The sequence below is a fragment of the Rattus norvegicus genome, chromosome 11, assembly GCF_036323735.1.
Source record: "Rattus norvegicus strain BN/NHsdMcwi chromosome 11, GRCr8, whole genome shotgun sequence".
In the NCBI taxonomy this organism is placed as follows: domain Eukaryota; kingdom Metazoa; phylum Chordata; class Mammalia; order Rodentia; family Muridae; genus Rattus; species Rattus norvegicus.
The window spans coordinates 89,686,581-89,710,015 of NC_086029.1; the positions used below are offsets into that span (position 1 = coordinate 89,686,581).

At 41.3% G+C, this 23,435-nt stretch overlaps 1 protein-coding gene and 1 long non-coding RNA gene across 20 annotated transcripts in view; one reads left to right on the forward strand and one right to left on the reverse strand.

Moving 5' to 3' along the window:
* Positions 1-23,435, reverse strand: part of Lpp (LIM domain containing preferred translocation partner in lipoma) — a 641,914-nt gene that overhangs the window by 394,521 nt on the left and 223,958 nt on the right. The window lies entirely within an intron of this gene.
* Positions 1,370-15,378, forward strand: LOC108352383 (uncharacterized). Of its 5 annotated transcripts, XR_005491100.2 has the most exons (3): positions 1,370-2,426; positions 3,232-3,440; positions 10,123-15,378. It is a non-coding gene; the product is annotated as an uncharacterized LOC108352383 (long non-coding RNA). The 5 variants fall into 5 exon arrangements; XR_010056326.1 differs by having other exon boundaries at positions 1,370-5,066; XR_010056325.1 differs by having other exon boundaries at positions 3,254-15,378.

The window sequence follows — 23,435 nt, forward strand, 5'->3', positions numbered from 1 at the left end:
ACACACACACACACAAACAGAGTGCATCTCTCGATGTACAGCACACTGATTCCTGACTCAAGTTTGACATCTGAGAAAAAAAAAACTGACTTCTGTGCAGCACCTCTCACACGGGCTAATACTCAATGCCTAACAGGTGAATTCTGAAAATCACACGTACAAACGAATGTCACCTAAATGTGTGACATATGAAGAGGTATGTAAACATTCAGGTTTGACGTGGGAGGATGGAAGGGGGTCTTTCTTATTACAGTCTTTACGAGCTTCCAACCCCTCTGTCACCCCTGGTTAAACACGGGTTTTTCATGCTAGAGGAAGACAAAGGGGAAGGAATGGGGTGCCTAAGTTGTTTTCACAGATACGATGAAGAAAGGATCAGCACTAACGGCCAAAGGTCAGGCAAGACCATTAAACGATGACAGGACTTAACATCGCTGTGGGCAGAACTGGAGTCAGCGGCATCAGATAAACGTCTGTGACTTTAATGAGAGCATGAATTGACATCTAGAGAAAATGATAGCATAATTCTTACTTAATGGTTTGTCAGCAATCATATGAAAATATGAGATGTATGGAACTGAAACAGCATATTTACATCTGGTTTCCTATATAAAGAAAGCTAATACGAACTCCTAGACTGCATGGCTCTTCTCGATCCATCATAAGAGACTAGAAGAAAATCCTAGAAGGAAATGCTATGTGGCTACTTTATAAGTAGCAGAAGGATCATTTATTTATGATAACATTTAGTAAGTGCTTACTAAGTACAGGCACTATTAAAAGAATTTTAAATATAATGCCTAACCTTCACAATAAGCAGGAACTTATCCCCCTTTCCTACAGCAGAGGTCCAGAGAAGTTCACTCACTAGTCAATTAACCACATAGTTAGCATTCCCCAAAGAGTGAACAGCTACTATTTATCCCGCACTGTACCAGGAGAAAAGAAAGGCAGGGAAAGGTAAGAAGACATTTATTACTCAGGAAAAAAATTCGCACAGTGATGTACCCAAAGAATCTGCTACTGAAGAATATAAATTATAAGACAAAGGGGAAAATAAAAATCCTACAGAAGCACTCATTAAACTGTATTTCTGTGTTTAAATGAATGAATTTCTAGATGAAATGGGGGCTGAACAAAGTACAGAATTAAAATGACTAAGCCTATTCTACCCAGCCTTTATCCACAGCAGTTGAGGCTGGACTCCTGTAGGATGAGCCCATAGTCTGAAAACCTTAGACATATAGTTAACTGTGTAATAAAAGTCACAGTCACATGAGTGGAAGCTTCCTGAGAGCAGGTCCCACGCTTATGAGGAGAACAGTGCTAGAACTCGGCAACACCAAGACACATGGGGAGAATCTATGTGTGAATGGCCCAGTCCAGTCATTGAAAGTGAGCAGAGGTGTGGCCGTGGGACTCTAAGCTGGCACACACTTTGTCTCCACTGAAGTTCTGGCCTCTGGACGCTAACTGCTACAGCCCCTGCCCAGAGCTGTAACTTTTCAAGGATGTGTTCCTGGAATGTTTGCTCGAAATCAGGTCAGAGGTCTTCCACCAGAGAGAGACCATGCCACTGATCTAGCTGGGCAAGGATTTCAAGAACACTAAGAAGCAAAACATGAACTTTTGTACATTCCCCACTGTCACAGGAAGCAGAGTCGACCACAGATACTGTATTTTCTAGAACTTTCTTAAGAACCATTTGCAGAAGTAGTTGATGTTGTGCATGGGGACTGGACTGTTTGTGAGACTGAGGAAGCAAAGGACGGCTAATTTCCTGGGGTGAGTCACGGCTGTAACCCCCTTTTACTGTATTAATAGAACGGAGGGGGGAATTTTCCAGGAAACATGTATTACCACAAAGACCAAAATAGAAAAGGGTGGCGGGTGACTTAATCACTAAACAGAGAGGACTGGTCCCCTATCTTTATCAGAATAAGAAAACAATAAATCAAACCAACACATTCTGAAATGTGTTAACATCTTCACAGTTCTGTTTTAATACCATACAAGATTTTGTATTAGCAAAAACTCCATGAAAACTCTAGGCTGATTACAGATGATCAAACTCTCTGAAGAGTTAAATAGACCTTCTCGAACTACTCCAAGGTTCATTCCTTGCTTGGAGCCTAAAATTAACAATGTATACCAGCTGTGTGCCAGAATCCTGGTCTTCAAGAACCAAATAGCTGACAAGGAAGTCGCAGCTCTAATGAAGCCTGATCTCCACTGCCTGCCGCAGCAGTTCTTTTCATCTTGCTTCTGGGGGATTCCAAAATGACAGCCCAAACACTAGCTCTGATGGCAGCCTCAGGACCCTAACTATGGTGAGTCCGAGAAACATCAACACCTAGAAGCCTCCGCTCTGGCTCCTGCCTTTCCTTGTCTCCTATCTGGAAGGAAGCACTGTGGCCATGATAAAGGTAGGTCAGCATCAGGAGAAAGGCAGTAACAAAATGATTTCTTAAAATCAATGTGAGAACTGAGAGAGAAGAGGATATGGAGTGGTGTCTAGAACATAGTTAATACTCAAAAGTCGTTATTGTAGGTCTCGTGGCTATTACTAAAGCAGTGATAGGAAGAAGGGGAGTCTCGGTTTGTCACAGTTGTAAAGACATGCATGTCAGCCAATCTTTGCCTATTGGCTCACTTAAGGACCCGTCACACACCACAACGAAACGATGTGAGACACAAAACCACCAATGCTGCGGTTTCCCTTTATTTATGCAGGGTGGGATTTGAACTCAAACCTTATACTTGCTTGGCAAACAGTCTACCACTGGGTTATATACTCCCAGCACGACACAGGATGTTATATCAGAAACTGTCAGTAGACCACACCTGAACTCATGGGTTCCTTGATTGAGATCAGTGGGTATGGCTAAGAGAAAAAATCTGTGCTACCATGTTTAGCTCCCCAGACACATAAAACCTTCTGATCTAATTAGTTCCCAGCATCCTACCGGAGCTGCCCTCCATTACAGAGCAGTGGTTCAGGGAAGCAGGGAGTAAACCTCTGAATTCCTCCAACACATTTTCCCATAGAGGTACACCAATGAAGATCTTGACTATGGTCACTATAAGGAAGATACATGACAAGTAACAAGACACTGGTGATTCAAATTACTATGTCACTTCAATAAATTTAATAAGCCACTGCTCAAAATGATGGGATAGATTCTTGTTCTATCACAGTAAATGAAAATGTAAAATTATGTCTATCCTTAGTTGCCTATTATGAAAATTGCAGACCAGCCTGGGGATGAAGAATTGATGCAGCCATTAAGTGTTCTTACTCCTCTGTGTTGGAGAACAAGTTTGGTGCCCATCATCCACAGTGGAAGGCTCACAACTGTCTGTAGCCCCAACTCCAGAAAAATCTTGACTTTTTCTGGACTCTGAGGTTACAAGCACTCACAGGTGCACACATTAAAAAGGTAAGCCTTTAAGAAAACTGTAGGCATGTATTTTTTTTGATGAGCAAAGAAATATTTAAAAAAAATAAGGTGTGGGTTTATTTCAGTAAATTTGCTTTATTGATCTTATAAAAACTCGTGGAAAATTTTCAAATTTATTGACCGTTCTCAAAGAAAAAGGATCCAAGATAGGCTTAGGCAACTGAAACGTTCAAGGAAACAGCAGGTTTTCCTAGTTGCAGAGGCTTTTCTTTCTAACAGCTACATGAGTGTGTATCACTTACCCTGCCCGCCAGAAGCAGGCGCTTTGAACGGAGGTTCCAGTCTGCTCAGAGACCTATCATGCAGGAAACCTGGAGAGGCAGCCCTGGGCCAGCCCCTCATTCAATAGTAACGTGGAGTAGGACTTAGGAAGTCTATTCACAGCAGCAGCAGCAGAATCCCATTTTCTAACTGATATCAAGTGACCAGCATTGTAAAAGTTGAAACAAAGTATGGCCTCGAATTTTCAGGAGTATACATAGTCTACTCAGGCTCCGGAGCCTGGCCGTCTGGTCATCCACTCTGCACTTTCACAGCCTGTGACACTACGTGAAAACAGCTGTGCACACTCGGCTTAATCTCCATAAAATGTGAATAACCCCTAGCACTTAGATACCCAGGAGTCCTAAAGATCAAATAAAGTAATGGCTCTTCACGTGTGTTCTAAGACGCCACGCAATCCTGAGAGGGTTTACTGGCCTCTGTCACTGTTAATATTATGTTTGAGACAGATAAAGAATCAAAGCTCTGTGGGAATGTTCTAGAGGCTGTTTCTGTCAATGAACCAGATCAGAGAACAATCTGTAAGGAAACAATGTATCTTTCTGTCCATTACCCTAGGGTGCTGTAAAGAACTAGACAGTAGTGTTAGGTGTATGAGCGCTGGAGCATCCTCGGCAAAAGCAGAAATCTAAACACGACGTGTTTCAGCTAATTCTCTCTTATTAACAAAGCTCAGTCTGGCTGGGAAGGTGACATCATTGGAGAGTACCTCCAGCACTCTCTCTAACAAAGGGTATTTATGTGGCCAATAGACTACTAAGAGGTCCAACCACGTTAAATTCCTGCCTTTAGGAAAAAAGAGAGTCAGCAACAAGATTCAAGTATCACTTGTTAGAAAAAGAAAACAGGTATTATTTTGTATGTCCTTGTTTGATTTCTCCCAACCCCGAGGGCATGCACTCCTTATTTTATATAAGAATGTTTTTCAGGCATAAGCCAAAGTGCAGATGCTTCATCCCTTCTTAGAAGGAAGAACAAAATATTCATGGGAGAAAATACAGGGACGAAGAGTGGAGGAGGAACTGAAGAAAAGGTCATCCAGAGACTGCCCTAGCTAGGGATCCATTCCATATCAGCCACCAAACCCAGTCCCTATTGCTGATGCCAAGAAGTGCTTGCTGACAGGAGAGTGATATGGATGTCTCCTGAGAGGCTCTGCCAGCGCCTTACTGATACAGATGAGGATGCTTGCAGCCAACCATTGGACTGAGCACAGGGACCCCAATGGAGAGGTTAGAGAAAAGACTGAAGGAGCCGAAGGGGTTTGCAACACCATAGGAAGAACAACAAAATCAACCAATCAAACCCCCTCAGAGCTACCAGGTACTAAACCACCAACCAATGAGTACACATGGAGGGACCCATGGCTCCAGCCACATGTGTAGCAAAGGATGGCATTGCTCAGCATTACTAGGAAAAGCTCTTAGTCCCGTGAATGCTCCTTTCCCCATGTAGGGGAATGCCAGGGCGTTGAGGTGGGAGTGGGTGGGTAGAGGGAGGATATCCTCATAGAAGCAGGGGGAGGAAGGAGGGGTATGGGAGAAGGGAAAAGGAAATAACATTTGAAATTTAAGGACATAAAATATCCAAGAAAAAAATTTAAAAAAAAAAGAATGTTTTCCAAGAGTCAATCATAGCACCCACTGCCAATGAGCTTCCACCTTGCCGGTGGGCAGTTGGCAATGGGGACGTTAGCTGGGAAGGAAATACATTGAGTGATACAGGAAAACGTCAAACCTCATGAGTGTAAGGTCACTAAAGTAAACTCAAGGGAGCAAAAAAAAAAAAATTCCTTTTCAACTACTTAAAACATGTTCTTTACCTGCAGGGCTAGGTCAGCAAGACTCTCTGTATGCACTAACAAATATGGTCTCCAAATATTCTCATGTGCAGGGGGCTGACGCAGAGGCTTTCTCTTTCTATGCTTATGTGAACCTTAGACTGTGAGTCAAATCCTCCACACATAGTTTTTAACAAGCAGCATCTTTTCCCGAAGATTACAGACATACACACACACACCTGTACATGAACATGTATGCACATGCACACGCATTCAGAAAAAGCTACACATATAATTATATAGAACTGACGTGTATGTATACATAAGATAGAGAGAAAGAGATGATAGATAAATAGATAGATAGATAGATAGATAGATAGATAGATAGATAGAGTACATATATATATATATATATATATATATATATAAAATATTCCATCAAACTGGTTGTAAACATTAGTTCATAACACTCTTATAAGAGAGTCTAAAGTCAATCAAATTTTTTAAAATTAATCATAAAAGTACACAACCCTGAATGGTTTCCAGGTTCCTACCACGTCCAAATTCCAGTATGTTACAAACAGAAGGGACTTACAATCTTAGCGAGCCCAGTGATTCCTAGCTACCTCGTGACTCACATCCAAACACTGATAGCCTAGCGGAAGTGCCTGGGGATTACTTCCATAAACTGAAGCCAGCTAAGATCTTAAGATGCACCTACTTAAAAGGAAACTAAATTAAAATAACTCTGACTCTAAACACCACAGTTTTGTCCAAACTGTTCCCATGAATGAACTTGCTTTGTGACACTTTGATCAAATCAAAACATAGGCTGAATACTGAGTTTACACGATGGCTTCACCAGTGGTGAAAAGGTTCCCAAGAATGGTCATAGTATCAACTTAGTGGGCTTCTGTAGCAATTTAAAGTAAAAGACAACAGACAGTACAGTTTAGAACGCATACCTTAAAAGCATGTGTGAAGAAAATCTCATTTCAAATTACATACATGTGTGCATGTACTATCGCTATCAGTGTAAAATGTACTTGACGTGTGTAAGAAAAGGGGGAGGGGTTAAAAGTGACTCTCATAGAAAAAAAAGTGTACGAGGATCAAAAGCCGCACAGCTGACACCTATATATTTACGGAGCCAATTAGTATGCGGAAAGGTAAGGGCAAGTGTGGGAAAGGAATCATACCCTAGACTTCATATTCCTCCCTCTGAAGAGCAATTCAGATTGCCATGGGAAAACTGGGCACGTCCACCTCTACTGCACACCTTTGCTATACGCACTGGCACATGTTTTGGTAAGTGTGGACACACATGCATCTCTACACACACAGCAGCACACAAACAGGCCCATGCACACATACCACTCAAATGCAGGCACATGCATGCATGAGCACCTGCATGGACACGGAGACACACACACACACACACACACACACACACACACACACACGCACGCACTTGTACAGTTACTCTTATCTCGTGCCTCAACCTCCCAGGTCCTGTAGTGGGAGACAATGTTTCTTCCGCCTGGCTCACCCTTTCTTTCTTCCTATATCTTGTAGGGTGGGAAGGCAGGGATCAGAAGGAAAGAGAGAGAGAGAACATTTCAATTTCTCACAGATTTCTTGTTACTAACGCACCCGCCCCCAACCCGCCAGCTCTGTCTGCTGCGTTGAAGACTGAACTTGAGCATTTTCAGACTTTCAGAATAGTTTTCTTTCTACTTCCCTGGCTGAATGGCTCGGTTTGAGTAATTTTCTTTCTCCTGGGGTTGGTTGCTAAGAGACACTCTATTACTTCTCTTTCTCTTATGACCCGATTACTGTGATCAGCAAAGACAGTGTGCAGGCAACATCCTGACATGGCTCGTACAAGATCGCTGGGCCTCTCAGAAAATGATGGACTTTCTTAACCCTCTCACTGCTGCAGATCGAGATCTGATGATCTCTTTTCCTCACCAAATCAAAGGATTTCTCCTCCTTTAAGTCAGGGGCTATGGTGGGTCCCCAGTACCCATCCCTGCAGCAACTGATACAGCGCAATGTACTTCTTTAAGAGTTCAGAGTTAACTATGAGAACAACAGCTTCTTTCATCACCAGTAGGAAAGATCTGGATTCCTCTCTCCATCTTGGATAAGGACTCCTTCCTGAGCAGGCCTGAATTTCTCATTTCTTTTCTACTAAAAACAGCCAGGCAAAAATTATACCTCTCCATTTCCAATCATACCCAGCTCAGGGCAGAAAACATGCAAAGCCCCATGTGTTTGTTCAATGTGTGTACGACTAAGCTCCACCCTTCGCTTGAGGAGGCTCTGCAGTTTGCCCACTCACCTACCTCAGCGTCATAGCTTCAGGAAGGGTGAGGAGTTCCTTACAAAAGGAGACATCAGAACAAACCGAGAATTCAAGCCGCAAAAGAGTAAACGTATAAAATGGGAGTAAGGATTTCAATGGGGGTTGAAATCACTATCCAGGACTGATATTTCCTTCATACAGCTGGCTAGGAAGATGCAGCCACTTTATTTGATTATCCTATCAATTTCTCCATGGAAAAGTCAACCTGGAATTATTAATTGGTCTCACAAGATGGGGCTCTGGAGGTAGAATCACCAAGCTTCTTGACCTGAATGCAATCAACAAAGCCCAAGTGTCAAAAAGAGAACTAAAATCCATGAGTTGTAAAGACATACAGAAACACATACGGTGTGAGGGCACAAGTGCACAAGTGCCCATGCACACGTGCATACACACTCGCGTGTGCAAGCGCGCACACACACACACACACACACACACACAGAGTTACATTTCTAAACAATGAACATTTGAACATTTTCAACAAACTTTTCTACATTCAAAGCAAGTTCACATGAGATAATCTGTAACATTTGTAACACCAGGCCTACAGTTTCCTTCACCATCAATGTGAGCTTTTATTACTCAAATTTCACTTCTCATTAAGGTTTTAAATTTTATCAAAATTGGGAATTGTTCTGACTGGGTTCTACTTTGACACAATTTCATAAACAAATTTGGACCTCACCCATTTTGATACCTAACTACCTACAGGCATACAGTTATCCAAAGTTCAGTGTGTGCACATTCAACAAAAACATTTGACAGACTTTACAAGTCAGAACACTAGACTATGGAATTTACATTTAGACACAGCTATACTCAAATCAAAGTCTCAGGATTTTTATAAGCCGCAAGACCTTGAATAGCTTGTTTATTATCTGCCTGAGTTTCAATTTAATTTGTTTCAAAACAAGAAACGTTAGTGCCAAGTTGTAATAATGCTATAAAAATGATATAACAAGCAACTAGAACATACTTAATGAGAGCTCACTAGTAAACACTTAAGAATGAGAACATACACTGCTCGCAGATTTTGGAGAGAGCACGAAAAGCAGTAGACCACAGGCCTGCTAACAGGGGACACAGAGTACACATCCAAAGGTCAGTTTTACAACATAACTAAATTCCTGTTCTGTGAGAACAATTTCTTTCCTTGTCTTTCAGGAGTAAAGCATTGTTAAACAATTTTAGGAGATGAATCGCACCTTCCTAAAGTTTCAAGTGGGGTGGGAGTGAAGTTGAGTTGTTCTGTCACACTGTGTTTACAACTGAGGAAGCTAGGGCATTGTTGAGTGACCAGGTTGACTCTGGATATGTTCTGTCCATTTTCACACATTTCCACAACCTACCTGATGTCCTGTTCAGCCTATCTGACTGCATGCCACCTCCCTGTCAGCATGGCTAAGACAAGACATTAGCATTAGGCCTGGTAGTCTCCCCGCTCAAGCACCTTTATATTGAGCATGCATGAAGAAAATCTATGAGTACTGTTCAGAACCAAGTCAAACTTTAAAAGGCTCCTGGAGGTCAGGAGAAATCATTGCTCTTCAAAAACTGGGATAAGAGGTGGCAGTAAGAGTGGGCTGATGGCACTGATCCACATGGTACCCACCATTCCCCAAGCTTCCATCTCCATTGTGGCTCAAGTTTTATTCTCCTTCCCCTTCCAACACCATTTCCACATAATGGCATGACAACATGTGCCAAGTTAGTTGGACAGAAAAAGGAAGATTCTCTACAGTCCGCAGACATAGTCTTAGGCAAGATTTGAACCCAGTCTCAGCTTCATTGTTTGGAAGGATGTGATGTCATAATGGCAAATGCCAATTTCACTATAAAACTAATAACATTTATATATGGATTAGTTCAACACAGAAAAACTTGATCGGGGGAAAAACTTTAAACTTACCATTAGCAATATGTCTCCAAAATGTCCTCTATTTAGTGGAATTATCTCTGCAGCTTTATAAAACAATAAAATCATTCAGATGCTAAGAGACCTGGGGTGTGTGTGTGTGTGTGTGTGTGTGTGTGTGTGTGTGTGTGTGTGGTTTCAAATTAATGAATGGACAGAAAGGAAAATTCTGGAACACATAAAAATCTGTATCTAAAATTTAGATCCACAAAATGCTAGGAGAAATGATCAAAGTTGTCAAGCACACTGTAACTTCTTAACTTTATCAAACTCGTGCTTAATCACCAGGCTTTGAGTTATGTCTCTGTTTTCACAGGTTGCTTCAGAGATTTTCCAACATTTTTATCCTCATCATGCCTCTGCTCCAGATGTTTACAGAGGGAAAATACTCTAAACACACCCAAGACCAAATCACTAAAGTGTCAGAGGGCAACAGCTACTATCGCTTCTGTGCTGTGATCGCACAGGTTTCCAAAAAATGAGATTACTTTTCCAGCCAGCCTGTGGACTTGATCCACTATACGTAAGTCCTGGTGCTGTGTAACTCTAATACGAAAATTACAAGTGGTTGACACAAACTACAAGACATTATCCTATTTTCATAAAAAGAAAAAAAGAAGATTCAAAGTACTAAGAGAGAGCTGAACTCACAAACAAGATAACCTTGATCAAGTGTTTAAATAAGCCAAAACTTACCACACAGGCAATTTTGAAACCTTTCTTGAACCTTACTTTTACTTACTGTAACTTGTTATAAATGCAAGTCCTCCCTCCTTTTTTTCACTATACTTACTTGGGTTCTGATTTAGGTTCCAAATTATTTATTCAGCCATAAGCTCCCCCTTTCCTAATCATTTCAAAATAAAGAATGTGTTTAACTTCGTTATTTCCTTCCTGACTTCAAAGACTATATTATTTTTGAAGCATGCTCAATGGGATTTTCAAATATATCATGGAGAATAATCAACGACAATGACACCATGTAGGGCAGTCTCATAAGTGAGAGCACCGTACACAGAAAATGACCACCTGCTTCTTGTCACTTAACTGTTTGTAAACAGGAATTCCTTGAGAGCTTGCAAATTCTGCCTACGTTGAGTAACACTGCGTGCAGTTCTGGAACATCATACACGATTTCCAGGACAGAGTAGAGCAAATCATTACATCTTCAGAGGCACGGTAATGCCTACCAATGGAACTACCCAAAGGAAAGCAAAAAGATATAACAAGTTTGAGAGGCATAAAGGGGTAATGAGAAGAGCTTAGGCTGTGTGCTTTTGCAATCTATAGTGGCAGAACAAGGACCAAACATAGACTTAGGTAGCGGCAGCTTCAAGTAGGTATGGGAAAATACCTTTAGTTTGCTATCAATAGTGGATGACGCTCTGAAGGAAATATGCCCTGCCATCAGAGCAAGGCACACCAAGGCTGCCACGAGCACGTCCCCAAGTGGGAAGCATATAACTATTCTTAGGTCTAGAAACTTGAAGGAGTGTTCTATGGGTTTTGCTTTTGCTAGGAAATAGAGATTAAATATCTGTTATTAAAACTGTACATAAACATTTTAGTGTTTTGTCTCTCTTTTGTCAAGTATCAGTACATTGAAGAATAACTGTATACATTTAAACAAAACCACCTTAATAACCTCCAATCAATATTTATTCCTACGTAATAGCTGAATACTGCTTCTACACCTTGCCTTTGTCATAGCTAAGGTCACTCCTGCTACGCTGGTACAACATGATCAAGAGAAACAAAGGGAGGAAGGGCTTTATGTGCCTCACACTTCCATCACTGTTCATCAGAGCAGAAAGTTGGGCCTAGAACTCAACAGGACAGAAACCCTGAAGCAGGAGCTAAGGGGAGGGCATGGAGGAATGCTGCCTATTGGTTTGCGTGGCCTGCTTTCATATAGAACCGAGGACCACAAGCCCAAGGATAGCATCACTCACAATCAATCATTATATAAGAAAATGGCCTTCTACAGCTAGAACAAACGGAGGCATTTTCTCAGTCGAGGTTCCTCCTCTCAGAGGACACGCGCACATATCAAGCTGACGTGAAACCAGCCAGCCCAGCCATGCGCTATGCTCAGGATACTCAGTGGTAGGCACTGGGTGTCAGCTTCCTTGGCCACAGCCACGTAGAAGAACTAATACTAAAGTTGTGTCATTTCAAACTATCTGCATTCTGTGGTGTCCTGTTGCTCTGTTATTCCTTTTCTCCAGATCTACAACTGGAGAGTAGAGAGAGGTCACAAGCAACAATATCTGAGAAACAACTGCTGAGATCTGAAGTCTCAGGTTTTGGTTTTCACTGTTTTTTCCAGGGGCAGGTACTTATAGCTTTAAGTAATAACCAAAAGCGTGGCAGAAATTGCAAACCTTCTAGACCAGCCTGCCTATATGTAGCTTTGTATAAAGAAACTACTTAATCCTTTCCTTGATGCCCATCCCAAAGTATAATATATTATCATATTAGAAATGACAGAAAGTAGCAAGTCTTGATAACAGCTTTGATTTTGCTGTTGATATCTGGCTATGGTGTAAGGATACAATACTCCAGGACCTTGCACATACATGATGGTCAAATATTCTCCACCTGAGTGGTAGGAGCTCAGCCACAAATACATGTTCCAGCTCTCATACGAATTCTGCCTACACAGGCAGAGTAGACATGGACACCCTGCAACACAACACTCTATATTATTAAGAGTTTATATCAAGCCACCACAAGCTTGGGCAATCCTCTCCCATTGACAATAGACAAGGAGGCTCAGTTAGAAGAATGGGATCCACACTCAGGTAGGCAATAGATTCAGGGACAGTTGTTGGTGACCCTATGTGAAGACCAAGTGGTACATCTGCTAGATATGTGCAGGTGACCTAGATCCACCCAGTGTGCAAGCTGTTTGGTTGGTGGTTCAATCCACCCAGCATAGGTCCAAGTTCATTGACTCACATGATGGGATACTGGAAAGAGACAAGGGGATATTAGGATGTAAAGTAAATAAATAATTTTTTTAAACAAGAGTTTATAGACTATAGTCTGTCAGTAAAAGTGAAATATGGAATCGATCATTGTGTAGTGTTTTCTGCGTTAATGGGGTTATCAAGGAAAAATGTCACAGTGGCAATACTGGTGATAATCAAGTATTTCAAGTTGAAGATGAATACCCAGAGCCAGGCAATGACCATCCGAATGGGCAAGGGTGGAGAGAGGCAGGGACATCTGTTTCGATGTTACAGACAACATCCTTTTATCTGACATTACACGGAATAACCGTGTTGAATAACTGTACACTTTAGGTTGTTGAAAGTTTCTATCCCTTCCTTTATTTTTTAGCTAGAAACGGCCCATTCACTCTTCCCAAACTGGACTTATGTTGGATGCGGTGTTAGCAAATTTCACTTGAACATTGGGAATGGATGGCCTAGTAAAGTCAGAGAGTTCTGGCTTCAATCCTTCAGTGCAGGGGTACCGAGGAAAAGGAACAAACCTCAGGGGTATAAGACTCTCAAAGGCCTCACTAAAGGTCTATGACTTGAGGCAGTACAGTACTGAGACAAGAGAACGGCCTATTTTTAGTATGTGAGACTGTTTGTGAGAACCACCATGCCACTGAGCCTTGATTTCTGTTCCTACTACACCTCGTTCAGCGATAACTAAAAGACTTTCCCATGATCCTCTATGACAAATGGGAGCAGCTCAGGACGTGAAAGGTGAAGTAAACCTCTAACCTTCAGAGACCCAGAGAACGAGAAAGATGCATGCGAACAGGAAGGAAAAGGCACTGCCAGGGCCATGGTGAACACTCGGGTCAGCCCTGAGAAACAGAAAGATGAGGAAGTCCCCATTCTCGGCCTCTATTGCAAACCGCCAGCCTCTCTCACTTCCCTTGCCCACAGAGACAACTTTTGCCAGTCAAGGAAGAAGTAGTTTCATAAACAATGATCAGAAGAAGAGATGAGGGTGGGGTAGGAGGGCAAAATGAACATGGCAACTGACGTTTCACTGAAAGGGCAATGCCCAGCGCTCAAAGGACACGGGTTTGTCCCTTCGATGTCCCTAGACTGCTTTATAAAACAGTAAAGACAGAAACTGTGAGCTAGGCAGATTTACTAGACTCTTTGACCCAGGACACAAAAGGTTTAAGACGATCCAGAGAAGTGAACTTGACCTGACCAGTAAACATTTCAAATATGACAGCTGCCTGGAGAGCCACATAAGAAAGATGTGCTGAGGAGTAAGGCTGGCTTCCTATACTTATTAACTGCCATGCTGCCGCGGGAACCACTGTGTAACACAGTAGCATATGGGGAACATTAAGCAGTGTGTTTTCCAAAGCCTCTCTGTCCAAGTGGGTGAGGCAATGGCCTCCTTGAATCAAAACCTATTGCTCCTTAAGGCTTGCATTGCTGCCTTGATTAAACCCAGCAGCGGGCTCCAGTTGAGGGGACAATTCTTCTCTTCTGAGGGGAGGTAGAACAGAGTAATTGCCAGATGTTTGCAATTTTAGCTATAAAAAGATGGCTGCTTTCCATTCCTGAGTATGTTGGATCTTTTTTTTTTTTCTCTTTCTACCCAAGCTATTGTGGTTCACTTAAATAGGCCACTGTGCTGATGAATCATCACTCAAAACTACAATAATGGAAGCAGAAAAATATGGCATTTTAAATTCCCATGTAAGAGGAATAAATTAAAATGTACAGGTACTGGTTATGTGCTAAGCAACAGGAAAGCATGCTATTGCTTAAGATGCTCGTTTGAGTCAGAAGAGCTGTGCGTGGGTCTCCCCTTGACTTCTTCTGACCATCAGTGGGTAGGCACCAATGCCTTACCAGCAAACCTCGGGCTGTCTACCTGCAAAGTGGAGGTAAGAATCCCTTCCTGGCCTAATTCTCAGCAGGAAGTCTCTGTGGAGATCCATTCCTATCCTATCTTATAAGCCAGACAGAGTCCACGGGAGATGTGCAATTCTTTCTTAAGTAAAAAAAGCAAGAAAAATATGGATGTGTTTCAAAGCCATATATTATAAGTATACATACATGTATTCCGGGTGGTTTCTAATTATGAAACTCCATGACTAGCACCAAATACCAAGTCCTCTTGTCATATACTGTGCATGAAATATGGGAGATGAGGAGAAGGAAATGGAAACCTGGTTATTATTTAAGCAACACTAACATAACTCATTTGGAAGTAGTGACTACTTGGGAAGGGCATGCCATCTAAGTACTTGAGGATCTGGGGACACGTGTGGACCAAGTGGAGATTAGAGACTGAATCTCCTAGGAATTGAGAACATATCACAGCAGACACATATCCCTGCCATAACTCATAGAGAAACAAAACCCAAACCAATTTGAAAGTCCCAGGTATGCAGCACAGGCAAAAGAGTACTCCAGAAGATTCGCCTTAAAACTGCCAGGAGGAGGCCTATTGTGCCAGCTGTGATTGTAAACATACAGAAGAGTGTAATGGACTAAGAGCCCCAGAGGAACACTCATGTTTTAATTTTAATAAAGGCGAAGACGCTCATAGCACCTTTCACTGACTGCCATTCCATACCAGATGTGGTGCCGACTCATGCTCCACTTAAGGCTCCTAACTGTCTAAGATGCTTACATCTCCACTCCACAGTCACAGCAAATTGCATACTCAGCCTAGCAGAGCAATTCCCAGAGAAATTAAAGCAAATCCGGAGCTCTCAACTCTCTGACTGGAGTCCACACAGCAAACTAGACCCTTCCCACATCTGATTTCTCTGTCAGTCTTTCGGTCATCTGTACCCAAGGAATCTCATCACTCTGATTTCTCTGAATGAAGTAATTTTCTAAATTGGGGCTTTATAACTAATTTGTTATATCCTTAGTAAAATGGTCATTTTGATAAATCAACTTTCTCATAAAAATGTAAAGGATTTATCAAGGTTTGGGAATGGCTTTACTTATAGTCATTTAACATTGTTAATTAACGATGGCTTCACAGGTGGGGTGACATGGGCATGACTTCTATCCCAGAACTTGGGACACAGAGGCAAGTAAACATCTGTAAGCTTAAAATCAGCCTGGTCTACATACAGAATTCCAGGCCAGACAGGAATAGATTGTGAGATCCAGTATCAAAGAGAATGGAATGTTTGTTTTTTTTTTTAAAAAATGAAATAGATCTGAACTAGAGTCGATGACAGAATGGTATTAATATGATTTCCAGATATGAGGAAGTCAGATCTCCTTAACAGATCCTATATTAGGTGACACTTTCAGGAACAAGTCATACAAACTGCAGATTTCTTGTACAGGCAGTAATTTTAAAAGAGGAAGCGCTTCATAAAACTCAAATCATTACCATAAAAATTAACAGGTCAATATGAAATAGTGAAAGGTTAAAATGTCATGTTGCTTTCATTCTAGTGTCATTACAAGCTTCCAGTGTCACCTGAGAAGTTTAAGCAAGACGACACCACTCACTTCAATTAGAGGACACTGCAAGTGCTAAGTCCCAAGGTTGTCAGTAATGATATCTGCTGGCTAGTAAGTAAAGATTACTCCGGCAGGTGGACGCCACTACACCTCATTCACATCCATGACCAGATGTCTGATGTCATATATACAGACGTCATGCTGTCAAATTTCAAGTAAACCTCAGTAATAATTGGTGTCAGAAGTAACATTGAAAAATGTTGTTTGTTTTAGTAAACTACAGAGCAAGATCATTAGTGTAGAATTTGGTTCAAGATAAGGACATCATCTTAGAAGGAGAGACAAAGATTCAAAGTTTTACCCGGGGTGACTGTGACCTTTGTGTGTTCATTCTCTCTGCTGTCTACAAGTGACTGCATCCTTTCCAGCAGAGGGATAAAGCTACAACCCAAGTACAAACAGACTTCACATGCAGGAAGGACTATACATCCAATAAGAAGAGATTTATACTCTGTAGACATTATTCAAGAGACCAATGGTCAAAGTCAGCAGATAGGACTGGGAAAAAGGACTGACAGAATACTTGCTAGGATGTATGATTATTATATACTGGCTTATGTAAATTAATAATATGAGGAAATACTAATAATGGATTTAGCAGCATGTGGCTTCTGCATTATTAGTGTCCCCATGGGCCTACTAAGTGTCAGGTTACTCATTTGTCACTAGAGACAATGACAATGTCACTGTAAAGACAATAATACGGTTCAAGGGCCCTGGGAAAATTCAATCAGGAGAGTGAGTCAATGACATAAAACTGCATCTGTGTAAACAACCTTTAAACCCGAAGCAAAGATTTAGTAGCAAAAGGCTTCACTTCGTTCCTCAGAATCATCACCATGTGTATAGATAACTAACACAGCAAGGAAGATCAAAACGTTGAAGTTGATCCTGCCTTGCCTTCTAGAGGGTATGTGTAAAAAGGCTAAAGGCTCCCTTCAGTCTCATGAACATCAGCTGAGAATGGCTCCCTTTTAGCATCCCTACACACAGAAACATTTCAGCATAAGGTAGCAAAGATGAGGCAAGGACTGCCAATACTCTGCTTAGCACCACACCAGAAACATGCTTCAGGACACGCGTGTGACAGGCACACTCTTTGCTCTCTGTTCTCAGCTTAAAGGTAAGTGAAGAGATTCATGGGAATCGGGGTCTGCCCACAGAGAATTCACGCTGCTTTCACCACAGAGAAGCCCTGACAGGTCCCCATGTACTTTTGAGAAAAGAGCAGCTGTTGTCGCACTATCACTGAGAGCTCTACCCTCTGCTTGTGCACTCACTGGCCCCACAGGCTGACATGCTTGCCTGCCTGGCGAAGCCCATCTCTGTGAGCATTTCCCAATGTTGCTATAACAAGTCATTCTAATTCTTTTATGACAGTAAATTTAAATAATAACCTTCTGTAGGAGATACCTCTGGACCACAGATCTTCTAACCTGCTTGAATACAGCAACACGTGGAAAAGGTAACAGAAAGTCATAGAGAATATTGACAGGGGAAAATGCAGGGAGCGGGAATATGCCCTCCTATGCCCTGGGTTCTGTTCTCAACAGCCCAGTCTATGGGCATTTTTAAGGAAGGATGACAATAATACCATACAATGAATATTTTTCCAGCTCCTCAGGTCAATGACTATTCTAGGCTGCAGTTTCTCTATATAGTCTATTTGCCCAAAGGCTCAGGTGTCCAATGTTTTTAATAGTAGCCATAATGAAGCCATTTATAGATGATTTTCATAGACTTGCCATGACTCAAAATCAGCTGAGATTTCAGACTTCACCGCAAGAAGTTAACAAAATAGCAAAAGACCTGGAATACAGAAAGTTGAGTACTATGAAGCCATCCGAGAGGAAGCAAACTTACGTTGTTACTTTTAAACCTGTTTTTGTATTCTAAGCAAAATTCTTTGAAACAACCTTTTGTAAAAGACTGATACCAGAGAAGAGAGTTCGGAGGGAGAGGTGCAGCATTAGGAAGAAGGGTTTTGGTCCTGACAGAGGAGAAGCTCAAGATTTCACAGCTACTGCCCATAACTGAGGGAGAGCAGTAGGAGGCCTGCTCTAACCTCAAAGCCTTGGTGGTAATGGAATAAACTCTTGATGACAGTGCTTAGTTGAATACCAGTCAGAATTACCCGGGAACACTACTTATAAACACTGAACAGGACATGGATTGTTTTCCTGCTGTCTTTCAAGTTTGTGGAAGACAAGATACCATTGAGAACTAAGTTTGAAATAGCCGTAACAGTGACTATAAAATATAAGTTAGCATAAATGCATAGACTTTATGAAATCATGTACTTCTTTATCACACGATTGTTAAAATAATACTTAAAAATATGGACTAATAGAAATTTCCAAAACTAGCATAAAATCTAAGGAGTTTTCTGCCTAGCTTCTTCCCATGGCAACAGAGCATATAGCTACTATGAATCATCGAAGCCAGGAGTGGAGAATTTACACCAGCACTGGGTGACTCTCAGTCCATTCCAGCATTCTGGGCTTATAGCCATTGGCCTGTGTGTGTACGTCGCAGGATTCGACACTTGGAACCACCCAAATTCTACCACACAAGGAGGAGACTTGTTCTGCTGCCTCTTGGCTGGACCCCTGCACTCAGCCCCACTCTGCCCATCTCTGGCCACCAGCCATCACTCGTCTCTGGAGCATTCTCATCGCAAAGATGTCTGTGGATGGAGGCATGCACCGTGGACTCCTTCCCACGAGCACGTCTTCCACCGCGCCTGCCTGGTGTCTCGGTACGCTCCCACTGTGGTGATCTCCATTTTAACTTCTCGAGAAAAAGAAAATTAGCTATTCGAGTTTCAAACACACCCAGAGTAATATGCATTTTTATATTTTAAAGTGAAGACAAATAAAAATTACCTCCCAGACAAATCAGCATTAATCACTGTTTTTCAAACTGTGTAAGAATTGGTAATCCATCACCTTATTACAAATTCATTTCAGCAGTTAATTAGGCTGACAGACTACAAAATGAGTGAGAATTCTGTCACCAATTACATGAACATCCCTTTGTGCTAAAACATCTAATCTGCTCTGTTCTCGTATATTAGTTCTCGGGGCAGCTTGCAAACAAGTCACCACGAACACATCTGTGACGCACATCTCGCATAATCACGAAAGAAATCCCACAAGGACACACCCCCGCTCTGTCCCTTAATGTTATATAATATCCAACAAGTCACCCAGGACGATCCGGGGCTCTTAAACCTGGCTATCTCAGAGTACAGCATTCCTGGGCAATGTCTGTGCATTTTCTATGAAGAGATCTAAGAATCATTTCTTGTTCCTTAGGAAATAAGAGATTGGATGAGGCTAAGTTTTAGGATTCTGCCTGCCTGGAGCTTTAATTTCTTTCTGTTTGTAACATTTGGGCAGTGTGATTTTTTTAACACTATAATCTTAGTAATATTTATTGGTATTTATCACAGTTCATAATTTAGGATTACAAGCAATAGTATTATATGTTACAACTATATGTGTAATACAAATGCTATCTTATAACTTATCAAGGTTACTAAGCATTAGTGTCAATAACTCATGCCTGCTATAAAATAAAATACACTTTCTTTGCAATGAGTCTCCATCCTGCTAAACTTTCACTACTTCAGCCCCAAGAAGAGTGTTTACCACAAGTACACAACTTTTATGTAAGTGCATGTTGGGCATACACTGACGGTTCCCCGAGGTTGTGAAATACTCTGCCTTTAAAAACATTTCATACTTCCCATTAGAATTGACCCTGAAATTCTTAATGGTATTATTCCCAAGTAGCTCCCTTTGTAAAACAAGACTGTGGAGAAGAAAAGTACCCTGTCCAAACCTGTGCTAAAACTACTGTGTGAATGTAATGCCTCACTAGGTGGTTCCCACCCTTCTTAAGGCTGTGACCCTTTAAGATAATTCCTCATGCTGTGGTGACCAACAACAATAAATTTTTTTTGCTTCTTCATAAGTGTATTTTTACTACTATTATAAATCGGAATGTAAATGTCTGACACATAGGATATCCAATATGTGACCCCCAAAGAGGTTGTGAATCACCAATTGAAAATCGCTGGCCTAGACAGACCATTCACTCAGGACTATCCCATGGAGCTAGGCAGCAGGGAGGGTTAGGAATACCTGGTCGGATCTGATAACATCCCATGAATTACAAACACTTCCTTCTTCAAGAAGACGTAAAGACCAAATTAACAAAATCAGTAGGTAATTCTTAAATTAAGGAACAGCTGGTCCTCTTTGCCCATGAGAACTAGGAAATTACAAGCTATGTCCTGCACTCCATAGCGACAGATGAGGCAGAGATCCCTACATTGATCCAGAGAAGGGGCATGCCAGTCAACCACAGGCTCAGGAGAATTGGTGACATTTGAGTGAATGTGAAAGATCCTCAGAGCACACTCTGAAATATAACCAAAATCTAACACATTGCAACTCACTGATGATTTAATAACCATATGAAAAGATGTTTGCTATCTGTAGTTCCAAAGACACATACAAGTTTACCTTACATGGAGAGCAAAGAGACTCTAGAGAAGGGATAGTGCTGTATGAGTCTAAGTAGGATACCACTGTGTCCCAGCACCAGTGCTGAAGGGAATGAATGGAGTGCAGCTGGTAGATTACTTGCATAGCACTCGGATGAAGGTTCCACACCCAACAAAAGGACTAGACAAAACAATTCTCCAATCCTTCCTGATCCTAATACTGAAAAGCCCCATATTGGGGTGTGTAAAATGGCCCAACTATGAATACAGAAAAGAAATGAACATGACCATATTTCTACTGGGGAAACCCAGTTCTTAAGTTCATCCATTACTATACCATATTGAAAAGGCAACACTACTTCCCCTGCATGGTGTGGATTTAATAACATGAGATACGCATGGAAAGAAAAACAGAGCAGCAGAGGATGAGGAGTAGCCATTCACCTCACCTCAGCTGCCCTGCCTTCACAAACTCAGGTCAAGCAAGAAAAGCAAGGCATTGTTTATGTTGAGAATGTGCACAAGTAATATATTTAAAACTAGTTTGTGGAAACGTTCAACCTATGAATACACTTGCAAAAATATCACGAAATAATAAAATATCAGAATTATATGAAGGGTGGGGTTATCTACGTAAGTAGTTCATGGATATAATATTTTAAAATCTTACAATCAGGAACTGGAGAAATGGCTCAGGGATAAAGAGCATTGGCTGTTCTTCCAGAGGACATGAGTTTGATTCCCGGCACCCACATGGTATCTTAAATCTGCTTATAACTCCAGTTCTAGGGAGTCTTCTGGCCTTTGTAGGCACTACATGCACATGACGCACATTTAAGTAGGAAAACACTTTTACAGGTACAGTAAGATAATAAAGTTCTGTTAAAAGTTTAAAAATCCTAAGATAAACACGAATGTGATTATGAAAAACAGCTACTTTATTACGTGTGTGCGTGTGTGTGTGTGTGTGTGTGTGTGTGTGTGTGTGTGTGTGTGTGTCTGAGCTCGTGCAAGGGTACAGAACACTCGCATGCACATATGGGTATCTGCACGCATGCATGTATGAAGGCACTATGTACAGAACTATATACTCAGCACCGTTAAATCATTCTTTAATAAGCTTTTTCATTTCTGTGGTCTAGCAATCAGTAAATGGAAATAACATCTGCTCTGTCTGCCAGAGAAAGCAATAGTAAAAATTATCTTTGGAAAACTAAAAACAAAACAATAAGATGCAAATTCCAAGTAAACTGTAAAGGACTAAACCAAAATGAAAGGTGGTGCCCCTCCATGACTGACACTCTACAGGCAGACTGAGTGTCCTCCATCACCTACACTCTACAGGCTGACTGACTGTCCCCCATCACCTACACTCTACAGGCTGAATGACTGTCCTACATCACCTACACTCTACAGGCTGAATGACTGTCCTCCATCACCTACACTCTACAGGCTGACTGACTGTCCTCCGTCACCTACACTCTACAGGCTGACTGACTGTCCTCCATCACCTACATTGTACAGGCCGAGTGACTGTCCTCCATCACCTACACTGTACAGACTGAGTGTCCTCCATCACCTACACACTACAGGCTGACTGACTGTCCTCCATCACCTACAGTCTCAGGCAAACTGACTAACCACCTACACTCTCCACCTGCCTTTTTAAATATAAAAATGCTTTGTGAACAGAATTTTAGAGATTACAGAAAGATAATTCTACACCACAAGACAATTCTAACTATACATACTTGTCTTTTCAAACTATGGAGAAACAGAAATAGGCAGGCATACAGACAACAGAATAACCTCAAAAGCATCTGAGATAAACAATACCACAGGAAGGCTCATTTATTTCACTACCTATGAAAAGCAGGAAAAGAATTTCAGTTCCTATACTGTCAAAGTTTAAGGTTCATAGCTCTTGTTCTGTCTTACTCTTTTCATGGTTGTTCTGAAGGCAAGGCCTGAGCAGAAAATAAATAATACTGGAAGGTGGCACTTAAGAACAAGAAGAAAATTGTGTCATATCATTTCCCTTGGACAAAATCTCATAATAGATACCAAAGAACTTTTCTTTCTTTCTTTCTTTCTTTCTTTTTCTTTCTTTCTTCTTTCTTTCTTTCTCTTTCTATCTATCTATAGATACACTACTATATATAAAATATGTATTCTGTAACATGTAATAACAACACACACACAAAGCAACACAGCTCAGCATACAGTGCTGGACACAGGGAATGTAGAAATTCAGGGGCATATAAAACATTGAGAAAATACAAAGTCTTTTCAATTTCATGAAAACAAAGGGGCTACGGCCCAAGGAAACACTGCCTGGGAAAAAACACTCACTGTGTGTCAAAACCCTTTACACAAAGGTTATTAGAATAGTGTTTTATACAAGAAAATTATAACATATTTGTATCATAAATATAAGTTGATGTGGAAAACATGTGGGTCCTTTCTACTTTCACAGTCAGAAGGAAAAAAAAATAAGCAAGTGAGCCCCAGAGATCACAAACATAATAGTAATGGAGCGATGTAATCACCATTTGAAGGCAGCAGTGTTTAGACAGCCCCTCAAATGCAAAGCTAATTCAATGGGTAAAGGATAGTAAATGTAACAGAACT